We start from the raw sequence: 13,169 nt of genomic DNA, 5'->3' as shown, positions 1-13,169 counted from the left end.
AAGAAAATAGGAATAGCAGCAGAGATTGTACCTTCCTCCTCTCTCCAATACAAAACAAAACCTAAAAGGAGAAAACAAACACCTACCATATTGCAGTCATTTTTTCTGTAATTTTTTTCTTTGTAGCTTTCTTCTTTACTCCCTCTCTCCTTTCATTCCTTCTCTCTTTTTCCTCTTTTGTTCCTTCTCTTCCTCATTTCTCTCTTGTTCCTTCTCTTTCTGTTCTTTCCCTTCTGCTCCCTCTCCCCCATGTGCTTTTGGGTTGTTGAATCCAATAGGAAGAGAGAGTGAAAGTGGTGGAAGGTCTTTTTTCTGCCACTCCCACTCCATCTCCATGTGCTTCGGCTGCTCTATTGCTGTTAGCATTAAAGCACATGGGGAAAGAGCATAAGCACTGGAAAAGGTGCATGAATGACATTCATTGCACAAAAAAAAAAAAAAAACAGGAGTACTTGTGGCACCTTAAAGACTAACACATTTCCAAAAGGCTGTTTACTTGGCCTGCCCTGTGGAGAATTATCAGTCAGCCCTAAGATGTCTGTGAAATGCTTCTCAGGGAAGCTATGAACTAATGATGTAGGAATGGTTAAAGAAAGGCATATTTCAGGCCTGTATTGTGCAATCTTTCCCCACATTCTCTTAGTCTGACACACCGTTCTTGACCTGTAACAGCTTCTATTTTTCTAGACCTGGGCTCCCCATAAACAGCTCTGCCAATGCACTTCAGTCCTGACCTGCACTACCCCCTGCTATTCCAGTCCTGGATGTTTCCCAGATAGATGCTCCCAGTGGTGGTGAATTGTGTGGTGGTGTTTATATAAAGAACACACACAACTGGGAATGTTCTGAGGCTGAAGCGTTTAATCTCCATTGGCTTGGAGAGCAGAATCACAGAAACTGCTCCCAAAGATGGGCATCCTGTCTGGAATTATAATCTGCTGCTGCACCATACTTAACATACAGAAATGTCAACATTCTTACCTCTTCAATTTGCATCAAAATGCAGATTATGTACTTTGCAAAACTCATCACTTTGAAGTGCAAAAAAGAGACTGTAAAAACCACACTTAGGTGCTGCCTATGTTTGCACTCTGGACAACTTGGGTGTCACATCTGCTTACTGCACAGACAAAAGCAAGCATTTAAAGTGCTGTCATCCCCTTGAAGGAGAGAGCTTGATTCCCATCTGCCTCACCCATATCAGCAAAATCTGAGAGCTAAATTTAGATTCCAGCTGTTGTCTACTAAACTGAACACAGAAGTCAGGAGACCTTGGTTTTAGTTCTGGCTGTGCAACTATGTGACCCTGGGTCACTTCACATTTCTGGGCCTCCATTATGCCATCGGTACAAAGGGATAATGACACTTACCCAACCTTGTAAAATACTTTTGAGATCTACATATGGAACACGTTATAGCATTATCATCATGATCACTGGTGATTGTGTATGAAGAAGAAAGAATCCGACTAGCTTTTCAGATCCCAGTTTAATAATAAAATTATAATAATAAAAATGACACAATGTTTTTCTTCCATATATCTTGAAATGCTTTATAAAAGAAAGAATCACTATCTCAGGTTATCAGGAGATTTCCTCCTCACCCTGCACATTCAACCAGGTCTTAGTCTTAGCTTTGTACATAAGATGGAACTCTTGTACAAATCCTAACCTATCTATCCTATACCTATCTCACAGAACTGGAAGGGACCCTGAAAGGTCATCAAGTCCAGCCCCCTGCCTTTACTAGCAGGACCAAGTACTGATTTTGCCCCAGATCCTTAAGTGGCCACCTCAAGGATGGAACTCAGAATCCTGGGTTTAGCAGGCCAATGCTCAAACCATTGAGCTATCCCTCGCCTATAACCACAGTTCCTGCTCCTGGGAGGGGTGGTAGATCCTGCATGCTCCCTCAATAAGCTTCCGCTCCAGGTCTATACATGGATTTGGGGTAAAAGAGTGACTTTCACTTCCACACTCTTCCCTCAAACCAGCTCCAAAGCATTTTTTTTAAATTACCAAGTACAAAACTGACCTCAGTGGGAACGGGTCTTCTGCTCTCTAGTCCCCATTCCCACACTGCTAAACCTCTCTATTAGTAGTTTCTCTCCTGAGTGCCCAGCCAGCCAGCATATAGCTCAGGGGTTCTCAGACTGTTGTACTGGTGACCCCTTTCACACAGCAAGCCTCTGAGTGAGACCCCCTTATACATTAAAACACTTTTTAATATATTTAACACCATTATAAATGCTGGAGACAAAGCAGGGTTTGTGGTGGAGGCTGACAGCTCGCGACCCCCCCCCATGTAATAACCTCACAACCCCCTGAGGGGTCCCGACTCCCAGTTTGAGAACCCCTGATACAGCTGCTTGGAGAAAGAGCAAGGGGAGTATAAAGATGTAGTGAAGAGGCTTACAATTTTCCAGTAATCTTGGACATAGAATTTCTTGTTTCTTTTATGACTGGTGACATTTACACACAAACAGGGTCTTTGTTTCTTATGAGCTCACCTGGTCCTGAGACTTATTTCCCATCTAAGGTCATAATCCATCCTTTGTGGTATCACAGCCTTGCAGAAACCAACTGTGATGCCACAGAGGATTAGGACTTCAGGTGGGTGGGGAGTGGCAGACAAACAGAGATCCTGATTTAATATAAAAGAAATACAGGCAGCCCTCCCACTAAAAAGAACATCTGGCAGAGTTTCCCCACGGGATATAAGCAGGACTTTTTAAAAACAAAGCTGCTTTTGTGATACAGGAGTCTAAAAATGCAGCCAAAATTATTTTTAAAAAAATGGTAGTTTTATAACTTTAAGTGACTTGATTGTTTATTTTATTTTAGGGTAAAACCAGAGCAAATTAGTATTTGATTTCAGTCCTCTGTAAAGAGATCACATCATGGAGCTGGGAGGCAATAGGCCATCTTTATCCTACTCTGAAATCAAATTAAATACAGTGTTCAGTTGCTAAACTGGAGGGAGTTCGGAGAAGAAGAATAAATATTGTTTAAGGGCTGGAAGAATTACACAGATGAGGCGAGCTAAACAGGCGTAGCTTGGCTAATAAGGACTAAACGGTGAGGGGAATATTATCGCTGCCTACAAATATTTGAAGAATGTAAACATGGGCCAGGGAGAGAAATTATTTAGCTTGGTCTCTATGGTTATAAGTAAGTGGAGGGGGATAATATTAAGAAAAAGATAAGGTAGGATAAATATCAGGAAAGCTTCCTGAGAACTGGATGTGCTAGCCTGTAGAATAGACTCCCAAGGGAAGTGGTATGGAAGCTCCAATACATGGGCCATTTACAATTAGGCTAGAGCAGGGGTCTCAAAGTGCTGGCTCATGGGCCATCTGTGGCCCGAGAACCTCCCCACGGCGGCCCGTGGAGGAGAGACGCATGCAGCCACGCTGCCAGCAATGTCTGCTGCAGATGGCGGCCCCCGCAGCTCCCGTTGGCCGGGGGAGAGGGTTAGAGATACCATCACTAGTCGCAGGGCCGAGTCAGCCATGGAGATAGCATTATTAGTTGCCAGGCACAGTCAGCCATGGAGGCAGCGTCACTTTTTTCCACAATGAATATAAACAAGTCAAAACACCAAACACAACTATCTGATGCACACCTTGCTGCAATCCTGCAGGTTTCAGCTGCTCAGTCAGTGAGGCCAAACATCAACAAACTGACAGAACTGAAGCTTTGCCAGGTGTCCGGCAAACACTAAAAACTCTCTGGCAAGTGAAGAATTGTATAAAGTTGCATGACAGTTTTATTATTTCTAAGAAATAAAAAATACAACAAACATTTTCTTTTCTGAACACCATCTTCAGTGACATTATTGGCCCGCTGGGAGGATTTGAGGACTGGCACTTGCCTAAGGTAAATTGAGTTTGAGACCCCTGAACTAGAGTCACTAGACCAGGAGTCGGCAACCTTTCGGACGTGGTGTGCTGAGTCTTCATTTATTCACTCTAATTTAAGGTTTTGCGTGCCAGTAATACATTTTAACATTTTTAGAAGGTCTCTTTCTATAAGTCTATAATATATAACTAGACTATTATTGTATGTAAAGTAAATAAGGTTTTGAAAATGTTTAAGAAGCTTCATTTAAAATTAAATTAAGATGCAGAGATCCCCGGACCGGTGGCCAGGACCTGGGCGGTGTGAGTGCCACTGAAAATCAGCTTGCCTACCCCTGCACTAGACCAATATATTGTGAGGAACAACTTTGAACAGGCCAAAGGATGGGGTAGTTGGGACTGAATGGAATTGTCTCCATTTCTAATTTAGATGAATTTATGAATCAGTATGGCCATTTTTTTTTAAAACACAAAGGGAATTTTTTCATTCCATGTTACAAAACATCAGCATTTCTAAATTGAAAGTGAGAGAGACCCTTCAATACAGTGACACTTTGAGAGGTGTGGCTAAAAGAGTACAAGTCTGTCGTATCTTACGCGCATTTAACATACGTGATTTCAGCTTTATGCGGTCAGCAAAAACAAAACAAACAAACAAACAAGAAAAATAACAATTTTAATACTGTACCTGTAGTGCGGGCAATTCCACTTGCCATTATACTCAATGTAATTTTGACTATACGCAATTTTCGGTTTACGTGCTGACTGCGGAACGTAACCCCAGCGTAAGATGCGACAGACCTGTATCCTATTTGCTGAACAGATAAGAGCAGCACTTTACCATCCTGCAGGAATAGCTGGATTTGATTTAAGCACGTTGATATTTCCACTGCACAAAATATATCAAGACTTGCTGACAGAGAGCAGAAGACCTGACAGAGAATGAATCCAAAATGAGAAGGGTTAGTTCTGCACTAAAGAAAATAAAAAGCAGTCAAAATAAAGCAATCAAGCCCCTTTGTCTCTCTTGCTTAATGTGCTTTGTTTCTGGAAAGCAAATGACTTTTATAGGTATATTGTTTGCCAAAATTAAAATGTCTTTTAACTGCTTGAATTCCCTTGCCAGAAGGCATCCTGCCATAGCTCCAGCCCAGTTGCCAAATATTGCCAGATACATCCAGATAGAACATCCTTGCCATGCCACTAAAGATCTGGGCAGTCTAGGGGAAAGTCTCTACTGTGCTATTAAATGTCCAGGTAGAGGGCCCTTGCTGTACCTTCCATGAGTTTCTTACTTTTGCACTGACTCTACAAGGTCAGCAAATAGCAGCAGCAAAAGGCTTCACATTTCAGCATAAGCTAAAAACAGTACTAAACAATAAAACAGGTGGCAAATGGAACATCTTGTGTCCCCCAAGCCTCTTATAATTCACTACATGGGAATGGAGTCATTGATTTGCTATATTGCTTCATTTAATTTTTCTCCATTTAATTTTTTTTGGCCTGAACTTTCTTTTAGAGTATCATGTTACCTCTACCTGTGAAAAATAGCTGCCAGGCAGCTGCTTGAGGAATTGATATCTTGTAAACTCTTCACAGATTTGGTAGTACTAGTGTCACATAGGTAGGAAGAAGCTCTTGAAGGCATTAAATCCTTTGCATCCGAAGAAGTGAGCTGTAGCTCACGAAAGCTCATGCTGAAATAAATTTGTTAGTCTCTAAGGTGCCACAAGTACTCCTGTTCTTTTTTAAATGAAGAGAGTTCTGAACAGAATTATTGCTCTGGAAAATGGACTCAATCTACAAGCATGGATTTTCATTGCATACCACAACTTAAGTGCCAGTACCATATACAAGGGAACTATACACTGCTTTGGAAAATGTGGATGGCAATATATGCTTCTCACGGATGCCTTGAACACCGATGCTGGGTTTGGAGATCACTTAGGCTTAGTCTACAGTAGAAAAGGTTTCCCGGGATTATGCCAGTTCCTCAAGCAAAATAAGCTACACTGGGAAAAACACTTTTGGGGGGCGGGGGGGGGGGTGGCTATAACTATGCCTACTTTAGGGCTTTTGCCAGTATAGAAATGTTGTAAAACAAACGAAAAAAAAATCACACGCTTAACTGACATTATTACATGGAGAAAAATCCAGTGTAAATCTGGCCTTAGTGAATCAACCCAGTACTGAGGAAGCCATTTACAAAGGTGATAGCTTTTATTTACCTATAAGCAATGACAGGAAAGGAAAAAAGCACAGATAAAGAGGAGCTGGGTGAAATCTAGCATTAGATTGTTGGGCATTTGTTTGAGTTTGGCCTAAGAACATACACATTTCCATATTTGGGCCAGACTGACAGTGGCCAGTATCAGAGCTTCAGTGAGAGTGTACAGAACAGGGCAGTTGGAATGAGCCACGCCTGTCTTCCCCTTCCTGCTTCTGGCAGTCAAGAGGTTTAGGGTTGCTCTGAGTATGGGGATGACATCCCTGACCATCTTGGTTAATAGCTATTGATGGACTCCATGAACTTATCTAGCTCCAATAGCTCCATGAATTTATCTAGTTCTTTTTTTAATCCTCTTATACTTTTGGCAATCACATCTCATGGTAATGAGTTCCACAGGTTAATTGGGTATTGTGTGGAAAAAGTGCTTCCTCTTGTTTGTATTAAACCTGCTGCCTATTCATTTCATTGGCTGACCCCTGGTTTTTGTATTGTGGAAAAGGGTACATAAGTCTCAATTCATTTTTTTCCACACCATTCATGATTTTATAGACCTCTATCATTCATATCCCTCCTTAATAGTCTCTTTTCTAAGCAGAGGAGTCCTAATCTTCTTTAGTCTCTCCTTGTATGGAAGCTGTTCCAAATCCATGATCATCTTTGTTGCTCTTCTCTGAAGCTTTTCCAGTTCCACTATATCATTTTTGAGATGGGGCAACCAGAAGTGGACACAGTATTAAAGGCATGGATACACCATGGATTTATATAGTGGCATTATGACATTTTCTGGCAGGGATTATCTTTTCATGTGCTGCATGCAGAGTCTATAGATGGTTATTTCCCTGGGTATCCTTTTTCAGATCAAAGTCCCAAGTACTAAGATGATCAGTGAGCATGCCCGGCTGTTCATTCCAGTAGGTGATCTGGAAGTTCTGTAAACTTCCAAATGGACGGAGCAGAGATTAGTGCTAGAAGTGCCCAACCTGTGTGCTGCAAGCAATTTTGTAGAGGACCCAACCCCCTGAGGAGTAGAGCTCCCTCTATGCTCATTGACATCACTGGTCAAGGTGCCAACAAAGTCAGCAAAAGCCACAACCCACCCTTCAGAGTCCTGTGGGTTTTTTTATAAGTTCATGGAAAGCTACTGTCTGGTTGACAGTCCTGTTTCAGTAGTCTTTTAACTCAATGTTATTTAAAAACAAGGCAACCTTGAAAAATCTCAGTATGTGTTACGCCTTCACAGTTTTGAAACATATCATTTCTTAAACAGTCTAGGAACATATCAACACACATCTAGTTCCCAAAACAAAATTCGAACCAGGTTTCCTGCATGGATTGGTTAAGTGGTTTTAAGCCATTCCCCAAAACTCCTGGGTGATAATCAATAGGCCTTAAATCTCTTACAGTTTCTCTCCTAGTAGGTGAGGTCAGCATTGTCACAACAGGAGAGCCACGGAGCAGCAGCAGGTCTGTTCTGTGACAGCTATTGTAGCTTTGGAGTTGGAGCAGGCCTAGTACTTCTACTCTGGGTAAATGATTGGTGGGGTGTCTCGGCAGCATCTGAAATTCTGTCCCTCCCCCCATGCCCTGTCCTGTATCATGGAACACCACCAGTTCTGGTGCCTCAGGGAACTTCTAAGCCACGTAAGGATTGGGGCAAAATTGACCCTTATAAAATAGTCATGTGGATACAAGATTTGCTATTCTTGGGGGTTTAGGGCTGCTGCAATCTAGCAATGGGATGTTGACCCAAAGCTTAATTGTATTTGGTCTCCAGTTCAAAGTCTACTGTGCTGGGTGATGTCTTACATTTAAAATTAAATGAAGCTATCCTCGGGGAAGTTAGTGCTCAATTTACTGAATGCAAATGAAATTCATGTGTTATGAAATTCACCTGTATTTGAAACAGAGCTGATGTTAATCTGGAAAAGCCATTTAGGCAATTTTACTTCCATCGAGAATTGTCATGATTAATTCACATTAATGCACATATTGGAACCATACTTAAATAGTCATTAGTTCACTGCAGGGAATGGACTCGTCATTATTTCAGATTAAAATTGCTGCAGGTTTGGTATGAAATTCCACTGTGCTTAATCAGGCCACTAATGTAGGTACCTAAATTTGGGCACCCAAGTTAGTACAATTTAGCTTCAGGTCTAGGAAAGGTATTCCGAGTGTCACAGCTACAGACCTGAAGAAGAGCTCCGTGTGGCTCAAAAGCTTGTCTCTCTCACCAACAGAAGTTGGTCCAATGAAAGATATTACCTCACCTACCTTCTCTCTCTTACCTATGGGATAGGCAGCCAGAACATTTATAGAAATAATAATGTATAGTATATGCCTAAAATAATCTTCCTGATGCGGAGTGTTCTTCATATTGCAGAGGGACTCAGGTTCAGATGGAAGTCACTTTGACTCAGTCATGCAAGGCATAGAGCTACTTCTTTGTTCTTTTTCTCTGTCTGCTCAAATGTTCAGGTCTAACGGGTGTCAAAGCCTATAGAATGCAGGCCACGGTGTGTGTTTGATTTTCCCAACATACTCTAGCCAGTCCTAATTTGGTCTTGATCTTCTTACCTGACATAGTGTCTGCTGGTTTCTGCTACCAGAAAAGAGAAGGGAAGTGCTTCCCAACAACTAGACCTCATCTCTGATTCAGAATTACAGCTTGACCTTATCGTCAATAGACCAACATCAGACTGCCCTAGGGAGTTGTTACAGCTGCAGGCCTGAAACAACATTACAACCAACCAACCACCCACATCTGATAGTAACAGAGATTCTTTCCTTTTCTTCTTCCTCTTCCCTTCTGGTGCTTGTGTTTTGTATGTGTTCTGCTGGGGATACTGATTTAACAAACTCAAAGATTTGTCAATGAGCAGAACACAGTTTGGATATGTCTACACTACCTGACGGATCAGCGGGTAGTGATCGATTCCCGAACACACTCCCCGTCGACTCTGGAACTCCACCAGGGTGAGAGGCGGAAGCGGAGTTGACAGGGGAGCGGCAGCCATCGATCCTGCGCCACAAGTACACTAAGTCAGTCAATCTAGGTTGATCTAAGATATGTCGACTTCAGCTACGCTATTCTCGTAGCTGAAGTTGCGTATCTTAGATCGATCCCTCCCCCACCTCCAGTGTAGACCAGGCCTAAGATTACAACCCGGTGAATATTTCCATGGTTAAAGAAAAGGTTTCAGAATGCAAAGCTGGTTTTGTAATTTACAGTTTTCCTGCACATCTAGGTTTAATAATGCTGAATATTTTCATTATGTTGCGCTTATTGAGAAGGTAAGCTGTCAGCCATGATAAAGAACTCCAAATTCAGCAACAACCATGGAGTGCACAAAGTAACATCTCAGTAACCCATAAACCATGATATTCACCTTGCCCCCATGTTGATCCTCATCTCAAGTTGCTTCTGGGAGCATGCTCTGGGCACAAGGGTAATGGGCTGGATGCAGGAATTAATAGACAAAGCTCTATGGCCTGTGCTACGCAAGAGGTCAGATGAGGTCCTTACTGGCCTTAAAAAAAATGTCATTTATAAGATACAAAATCCAGCAAACTAGAACCCTAAAAGAGATTTTTATATTTAGCAAATTTACTTTCCAAATACATTTCATAATGCATTTTGTGCAAATGTATGGAAATTGCACTAATGTTTTCAACATGGATTATAGTGAAACAGAAACATCCAACAATGCCACACAAAAAAACCCAAACCCACCAAATTAAAATAATTTATTTCTTGGTCAATGACTAATCAACCAATGCAAACGATGCAGCAAAGACACACAAACTACTTTGAAATATAATTCTGAAGAACAGTCTGTCCGAGACTGCAGCAAAAGATCAAGATACATGACAAGGAGAGTTTCAAATAAACCCTTTAATCAAATTTACTATTTTAGTTACATATTCCAAATGAGACTGGGGGCTTGTCTACTAGTGCATTAGTCCGCACCACAGAGGTGTAAATTCTAGCATACACTAGCATGTCATCCACTAACTGGCCCATATGGACGCTGGTGGCATGCCCTGAAAGCTTCCTAGTGTGTGTTAATGTCGTCCCATTTCAAACAGTACTACATTAAAACACACACTGGAGAGCTTTTAGTGTGCACCAGCAGGGTCCACATTGGGCAGTTAGTGCACAGTAGAATGTATATCCCTCTGGTGCACACTAATGCACTATGTACACCCAGTTCAGGGACAAGGTGGTTAATGCTTTTAAAAGATTCCTAGATTTTAAGGCCATAAGGAAACATTATGAACATCTAGTGTGACCTCCTGCATAACACACATCATAGATTTTCCACCCAGTGATTTCTGTAGCTAGCACATTAACTTGTGGTTGAAATACTGGTGGAATTTCTCTCTCAAGCATAAGTATCCAAGTCAAGTGCCACAACAGGGACAAGATTGTGGAATAATAATAGTGTGATTTCGTTTGGACCTGTAAGCGACACCAACTATTCCAAAGCAATTTTCCCTCTTTTCTCCATCTAGACTCCTGCATGCACTAGAACTCCATCTCAGGTGTACAGCTTTGCAGAACTGTCTGTCCATTAATCTGGCTAGTTACTAGTGTCTCTTTATTAACTTTGCAGTTTGAGTGATCAGTTCACCGCCATATTTACCTAGAGTGCACAGAATCCAGTTTGTTCTGTAGATCAACTCAGTGCATTTCTATAAACTGGCCAGAAGGTGGTACATTAAGACCAATGTACCAGTGAAATTTTCAAGATTATTGCAAAAACATTTATATTGTACTGTAAATGTACACTGCAATTTACAGAACATAGGTAAGGCCCAATCCCTGGCCAAAAAATTTACAAAGGTACCTAACACACTTTCCACTCGGGTTATGCCATACAACTGGGGCTCACTTAACCCAGTTACAAACACTGTCAAGTTACTTTCACTCAATTCTCAAACAACAGACTTCATCCTTCACATCAAACGTATGCTGCCTTGTGGTGACTAATTTGGTCCAAAATATTTCCAGCAGTCCAATCCATTAAACGAGACACCCACAACGGTTTGCAATCACAAAGACAGCTGCTGACAACTGACCCGTCCCAGATATGACTTAGTCTGGTCCCAGGTGAATGATGGCAAGAGAACACAAGCTCCCAATGGGCTATTATGCTAAGACCTTGTCTACACTAGCACTTTTCTCATTGTTGACCTAGCCTCAGTGCAGCCCCACAAGGTAGGGTGACCAGATGTCCCAATAAAATCGGGACCATCCTGATATTTAGGTTTGTACCATGTCCCGACCGATGTTTGGTCGGGATGCAATTTGTCCCGATATTTCACTCCGCCGGCAGCACTCGGCTTTTTTTTTTTTTTTCTTTTTTTTTGCTCCACCTCGCCCCCTCCCTCCCCCATGTGTCCTGATATTTTCTTCCTCTCATCTGGTCACCCTACCACTAGGGAAAGTGACAGCGTGAGTACTGGGTGTTTTTAATCTTTGTGTTGTGGTGGCAGCAGGTTTTGTAAGGGCAAGGGATGGATGCTGGATCAGAAGAAACTGACTAGAGGCAGGAGAGCATTCCTGGCAGGGAGGGTAGAAGGGCAGAGAAAGTGCCCAGAGGGAAGAAGGATGGGAGCAGAAGTAGGGTGGGCAGGGGCTGTGCCCTTTGGGAAGAGAGAAGCCCTGCATATGCCCCTCCCCCAGCCATAACTGGGAATCATCTCTCTCTCTTTGCATAGGTTGAGGGATGGCAGAATATTAGAGATCATCTGCCCTACCTCCCTCTAGCCAGGAGTCTTAGTCTGGGGGTTCTCATCCTATTCTCCCTGGGGATTCAGACAGCAGCAGAGGTCTAGGCAGCAAGCAGCACTCTATGCTGGCACAATCCTCTCTTTCCTCTGAGCCAAGAAGAAAGAAAAATACATAAATGGGCCTTGATGGAAGAACAGTCAACTGTCCACTGCTGCTCCCTGCAGACACATAAATTACAGCTTAAAAGACCTGATCAGTCTGGATATCTGGACGGCTGAGCCCAGGTCTGAATGGCATTCCCATCTGTCCTTGCTTTGCAGTGATCCTGCAGGCAGTTTGAAGGAAGAAGAGGATACTCTCCATTGACCTGGGAGTGTCTCTCCCAACCAGGGCCTCCTTAAGAGTGCAGGATTTGCAGCCTGTCACTGAGCAAAAGCCTTCCTGGGGCTTTCACACTGTGTGGGCAGAAAGCTGCTCTAAGGGGACATGACTGATAGGGACTGACAGAAGAAGAGAAAAAGCAAAGGCCCTCCTAATCTCTCATCGCTATGGTGCTGACTTAACATGGCATTAGCTGTACCTCAGGGTGGACATTAATTAGTGATAGATATCTTTCACTCTGCTGCATCTACACTGGCAAGAGTGGGACCTGTAATTCAACACAGGTGGAAGCTGTCAAGGTTACAGGGCTAGCTGTAGCTCTGTCTCCTTCCTGGCTTCTCTGAGGACACCCCCTCAGGTGTCAAGCCTCATGCCTTTACCTCTCCTGGGACAGAATTCCACAATTCTCCCACTCAGACTAGCCCTGGCTTATGGCACCCCGTGAATCCACTGTGCTTGGGAACAAAGCATTTAGAGGCACAGGTCTAGCTGACCTAAAGGCCCTGATGGTAACCTAGGCAGGCCTAGGGTTGCCAGGTGTCCATTTTTCGACCAGAAAGTCCAGTAGAAAAGGTACCAGACAGTGTCCAGTCACAGTACCAGAGTAACTGCAAACTGCAATCAGGCTCCCAGCTGAGGGCAGGAAGAACAGCAGCTGCTGTTGGAGCCTGGAAGAGCTGCTCTCTGCTCATCTGCTGAGGGAGAGAAGTGACTGACTGGCTCCCAGACCCAGCGCCAGCCTCTCCCGCAGAGAGATAGGTACCAGTGCTGCCACCACCTGGGACCCCCCCTCCCCCTGCCTCTGCCCCAGCCCCTCGTTATAGGGACAACCCCACTCCCCCCGCCATGCTCCAGCCCCTCACTACAGGGTGACTGACCTGCATCTCCCACTCTGCTGTGCCCTGGCCCCTTGCTCCAGTGTGACCGACCCCCATCCCCTACTGTGCCCTGGCCCCTCGCTC

General features: G+C 43.3%; 1 protein-coding gene across 9 annotated transcripts in view; it reads right to left on the bottom strand.

The window, feature by feature from the left end:
- The window catches only part of STON2 (stonin 2), a 110,584-nt gene that overhangs the window by 17,492 nt on the left and 79,923 nt on the right, over positions 1–13,169 (bottom strand). The gene's annotated exons all lie outside the window — the stretch shown is intronic.

This window comes from Mauremys reevesii, linkage group 4, assembly GCF_016161935.1.
Source record: "Mauremys reevesii isolate NIE-2019 linkage group 4, ASM1616193v1, whole genome shotgun sequence".
Taxonomy (NCBI): Eukaryota; Metazoa; Chordata; order Testudines; family Geoemydidae; genus Mauremys; species Mauremys reevesii.
Note: the sequence above shows the minus strand (reverse complement) of the source record. Positions and strands in the feature narration are given on the sequence as shown.